This window comes from Dendrobates tinctorius, unplaced genomic scaffold, assembly GCF_039654945.1.
Source record: "Dendrobates tinctorius isolate UK_male_01 unplaced genomic scaffold, ASM3965494v1 ptg000231l, whole genome shotgun sequence".
NCBI classification, from domain to species: Eukaryota; Metazoa; Chordata; class Amphibia; order Anura; family Dendrobatidae; genus Dendrobates; species Dendrobates tinctorius.
In genome coordinates, this window is record NW_027361898.1 from 10,928,372 (window position 1) to 10,934,308 (window position 5,937).

Sequence of the window (5,937 nt, forward strand, 5' to 3'; positions counted from 1 at the left end):
ATTTGCTTTTCTTGCTCAGTATACATGTGTTTTTTAATTTTCCATATTTTTTTCCTTTTGTTCAACAACCTGTGAAATTAAAATAGACATGTCAATATAAGAACAGCTTCTAACTATTACTATGAATTTTTATACTGCCTGCTAACTATAAACTTTGACATGTGTCATCTGACTGTTTGGAGCTCATTTTTTTTTTCTGTGTGTACTTAGTGCACCACCTATGTATGCTTCATGTGGTATTTCCTGAAGAAGAGGTTGCAAAAAACATTGAAACGCGTAGAATAAACCACTGTCAAACTTTATTAACCTTCTGGAATTTCATCATTTCGGCAGCGTGGACGAAATCCACATATTCCTTTGCAGAGTTCTGTTTCAGATAGTCGGTGACCGACTTGTGGATCTGCAGCAGCCCTTATCTATACGTGTTTTGAATACCTACTACCAGGTGAGCAGTTTTCTGTCAAACAGCTTACTTTATTTGTGGGATAAGACCCTATATTGTGCTTGTGTCTCCCTCTTTCCTCACAATACTATGAGGCGAAATCAGCATTTTACCCCAGGCATAGGTCTGAGGTGTCTCTTAGTGGATGGCAATTTGCCACTGCTCATCAGAATTGGGATTCGACCATTTTTCTGCTTTCTGAATTCAATTGAATTCACGTTTTTAGACACAAATACAAGTGCTATCATCTTATCACACTGCTGCCGTCAACGCAGTGCTGCAGAGGTGGCGAAGACTACTGAAATGGTAAGCACTCTGTAGTGGAGCCCAGGATTCAAATAACATCTTGTAGACAAGAGGAAAGGTGGGGTGAGGGCACTTTATAGAGAAGGGCACCATGGATGGTGGGCAGTGACACAAAAAACACCCAATGCAGAATTCAATATGGGACAAGAGAACTCAGAAACATCGATACCACAAGATGTGGGGAAGTAATTGAACCACCACAATATGAGTATAATCCAAAAAAAATATATTAGGCTTTTTTAGACATTCATAAAATGTTAAAAGTCAGCTAGAAACCAAATAACAGGGGCCAAGGTAACCTGCACATGCAGTAAATAGTTTAGACCAAGCTAAAAATAAACAATCAATCTATAAGAGACAGAAGTGCACTAGGATTAAAGTGCACAGTGCTAATGGAATATTTCAAATACAAAATATATACCAGATCCTTTTTGCTATAAATAAAGCTTGATTTAATTCAAGTGGAAGAAAGGAATTGGATAAGCACGAGGCTCAGTAATTATTGAGGAAGGAACCCCCTTATATTGCTAGCGAGGTTTCATGAAATAAAGTAGTGTACTTCATGCCAATATGCAAATAAAATATTGTGCAAATAAGTGCAAGGTAAATGCTGAAGCAGTGATTAAAAGGAAATCTAACTGCACAAAAAAAAGCTATAGTAAGTAAAGATTACACTTACTGCAAAAATGAGCAGGCGACCCTGGCGTCCCCATCGCCCCAACGCACGTTTCGTTGATCTTCATCTTCACACCTCCTGGAAGGGTGAAAGAGTGAGGTTACAATATAGAGAGAGGGCACAGCATAGAATAGTGCAGTCTGGAGGGTGAGAAGACTGATTGCACAGTATATGGAGAGGGCACAGTAGAGAAAAATGGCAGACTGTGAGGTACAGTGAGAGTGAACAGTATAGAGAGAAAGCAGTGTTGGGAGGTCAGTGTGTGGGCACAATATAGAGAATGGTCAGTGCAGAAAGGGGAGAGTGAGATCACAGCACAGAGAGGGGGCAGTGTAGGGGAACAGTGTGAGGGCACTGTATAGAAAGGAGGCTGGATTGGGGGACAGTATTAGGGCACAGTATAGAGAGGACAATATGTAGAGGCAAAGTAGAGATAGGGGTAGCATGGGGGAAGTATGTAGAGGGCAAGCATGAAGAGGGTACTGTGTGGAGGTTATTGCTTATAAGACTAGACAGGGTGGCAGTGTCAGGAATATTTTTTGTTACCTTTTGGGCAAGCCTGTCCTTTTTCAATACGTCATCTTTTGTTTAATGTGCCCCTTGTCTTCCTACCTTATAACTCCACCCCATACTCTAGTCTGTGCTAGAGTATTCTGCCTGTATCCTGCTCCTGGTGGTTTCCTGGCTTTCCAGCTGCTCCTGCAAACCTGTGTTGATATCCTGCTCCTCGCTACCTGAATTCTGCTGTATTCATCTGTGCCAGTGTTCCTCCTGCTCCTGACTACTCATGCTGCTTCCTCGGTGCCGCTGACCTTCACCTGCAACATGTAAGCTGGCTGCTGCTCCAGTTCTGCCTTAATTTAATTAGCTGCAAAGCTTGGGTCTGCTCTACTTAATCTGAGACAGCCTACCCAGGCCTCCCTGGATAACAAAATACCTTGTTTGGACTTGCTTATCCATGCATGGACTAGACATGGACCTACTTGTTTCCAGCATTCTCAAGTACAATCGAAATGTTTATACAGCATTGTGCGCGCATAGACATTCGCCTTACTGAGTGTAGGCAGGATAAATTGGCTGTATTTAACCGTGTGTCTAACTTTTCCCTTCCGCCCAAAGAGCCTGCAGGTAAAACATCTTGGGAGGTAGAGGAGGTGCCCATACAGACTGATTCTGTGCAGAGGCGTGAGAGTGATGAACGCCAGGAGTACCGCCTTTGGGAAAGTTTGTTTCTACTGTGGCCAATCTGACCACTTTCTGATCAACTGTCCCAAGTATCCCAGACGGCCTAACAAGGTGCTAGCAGCAGTATTGGAGTATGACAACTATGATGATGAATTTGACATCTCTGAATGTAGCCTGCACCTCCCAGGGAATTGAAGGAGAAGAACTCTCACTGTTCACTTAATAAGATCTTGTGTTCAGAGCAGTGGATATTCCAGTGCATCTATGATTGACTCTGGCACAGGGGGCAATTTTATGGACATTACCTTTGCCAAAGAACATGGTATTGAGATTCAGCAAAGAGCTTCTCCGATTACCATGGAAACAGTGGATGGGTCGCCTTTAATCTCCGGCCCTGTCGATCAGGAGACTGTACCTCTTGAGCCTAAACATCAGGAGCAACTTTCCTTCTTGCTAATTTCTTCTCCTCATTTCCCTGTGATTCTAGGCATCCCTTGGTTGCGTTCTCAATACCCGACTATCAACTGGGAGACCAAGGAGATTAACTTTCCAACAAGGAGCAACTCGGCAATAACTGAAGCTGTCGCTGAGTCCACGGCTACGGAACCACCTGTACAGGTATTTACTTTACCTTCAGCGTATAAAGGATTCTCTGACATCTGTGACAAGAAGAATGCAGATCAGCTTCCTCCACAGAGGCATTATGACTGTCCCATTGAGCTGCTTCCTGGGGCAGCTATTCCTTTCAGTAACATATACCCTTTGGCAGCACCTGAGCTTCAAGCCTTAAAGGAGTATATTGATGAAAATCTGGCCAAAGGCTTAAATCCTTGTCCCTCTCTAATAAATGCCAATTCTTTCTGATGACACTCCTGATGTAATTGTCCACTGGACTGAAAGAGAACGAAAAAGTGAAACATTTTTAATTTTTTCTGCAGCAAAGTTTTTTCTGCAACTGTTTGAGAGGCATTCAAGTTATCAACACGGGACATGGCATTATCTAGAACTGCACTAGGATAACCTCTATTCTCAAAGCGTTTTTTCAAAGCCTGCGCTTGCTTCTGATAACCAGCATGTGTGCTGTTAAATCTCTTCAATCTCAGGAATTGTGAATACGGGAGGGAGTTTTTCACATAATATGGATGTGCACTATCAAAATGCAAGAGACCATTAGTGGCAGACGGTTTCCGATAAATTTCCGTGTGCAAGGACCCATCATCTACCCACAAATTAATGTCTAAAAATTCCAGACATGTGCCCCCGAACTTAAACGTGAACTTCATATTCATCTGATTAATGTCATTTAGCCATCCCACAAATGTTGAAAAAATAGAATCCGTTCCATCCCAAACTATAAACACGTCATCCACATAGCGAACAAATAAACGGATATGCTTCAAAAAAATATGCCAGAAATGAGCCAGAAGTGAACAGAAGGTATGACTAACCACTGTGTTTATAAGTACTAAATTTCTTTTTCCTCAACACTTACTCTCACCATGCTGACATACGCTCTAACAGTTTCGGCGCCATTACTGCTCACTCAACTTCGCTATCCGCAAACCCCAGCACCCGCTAACCAAGTAATAATCTCTCCTTCCCTCTTGCTTCCCCACCTGACCGCCTCTGCTGACCTGCTCCTCAACCTCAGATCTCTCCCAATAAAATACAAAACAAGCCTCCCACCTTCCTTCTCCAACATGCTCTCCCTCTCTTTGCTTCTCCTCACTGCTGGTGACATATCTCCCAACCCTGGACCCCCACATACCTCCCATTATTACCCCCTTCTATCACTCCCAAATAGTGTTGAGCATTCCGATACCGCAAGTATCGGAATTCCGATACTTTTAGGATATCGAATACCGGAATCGGAAGTTCCCATAATGCTATGAGCCAGTTCGATTTTATTCAACCAATGACAATCCTCAGAAGTGTGGGCACATCCTCTTAGGCATGTAGGCATGTTAACTAATGGCATGGCTATGATTGGCTGCTGAAATGAAGTCATGATGCACTATAAAAGCCGCTGCCGCCGCCATTTAGGGTTCACTCTGCTGTGAATTCAGTTAGGGACAGGCTGCTGTTCAAGACTGTGAGGGACAGTTAGAGAGCGATTTTCCAAATAACATTGTGCTTTACCCAGGCTACATTCTCAATAATTGTAGCTTTGTTTTGCCTTGCAGCAGCGCTAGTCACAGCTGTCTGCAAGGTCTGTGTGAGTGCAGCTCACTCTGTGTAGTTTGTCGTGCAGGCACGTCTGCTTGTAGGCCGCTCAGCGTGTCACTGCCTCATACATATTTTTCTTTTCTTGCTGCAAATTTTTCATTCTCCTATTAGTGTGCATCCATCCGTATCCATATACGTTGGTTGCAAACATTATAGGAGTAGAGAGCGGAGCCTTTCTGCAGCCTTTCAGTGCTAGTGCCCAATTCTCTGCACTGTTCATGGCTGTCTGAGAGGTCTCTGTGTGAGTGCAGCTCACGCTGTAGTGTGTCCTGCAAGCACGTCTGCTTGTAGGCTGCTCAGCGTGCGTCACTGCCTCATACATATTTTTCTTTTATTGCAGCTCATTTTTCTTTAATTCTCCTATTAGTGTGCATCCATCCGTATCCATCTACATTGGTTGGTTGCAAACACTATATAAGAGTAGATAGAGGAGTCTTTTTGGTGGCTTGTTCCCTGCAGGTGCAGCCAGATTAGTATTACCCTATTTTTTGGAGCCTCATCTTTTGCATTGTAGGTTACCTTCCTACATTGTAATAGCTCCAAAAAGTTTGTGATACTATCGCTTTCAAATCTTTGGTCACATCCTTTTTGTTTTTTTGAAAAAACAAAATAAAGTTCACCGAACACTCCACTTGGCAGTTGTGTAGGCCACATTAGCTCCTATTAAAGTGTAGTCCACACACTTTATAAAATTAGTGTTTCTTATACCTGTTAGCAGCTGTTCAGGAATAAGCACACTAAGCCCCCCCCTTTCTACTTTTCTGCCTATCTTTATCAGACTACCAAGATGAAGAAGGCAGGGAGTAAGGCATGTAGTCGTGGAAGTGGAGTTGCAGCAGGGAGAGGACATGGGGATTCAGCAGGGAGAGGACGTGGGGATTCAGCATGGAGAGGACGTGGGGATTCTGTGCCTGCTGCGGGCACCAGTGAGTCAGCATCCCCCAGTTTTACCAGGCAACAGTCCTTTATGCGCAGCTTTGTAGGACCTCGCTGTACCCCACTGCTGCGTGACGAACAAATTGAAGCCGTTGTCGGATGGATGGCAGCTAACGCATCGACTTCAATGACTTCCACATCCTCTCAGGGCCAGAGCACTGAAGAG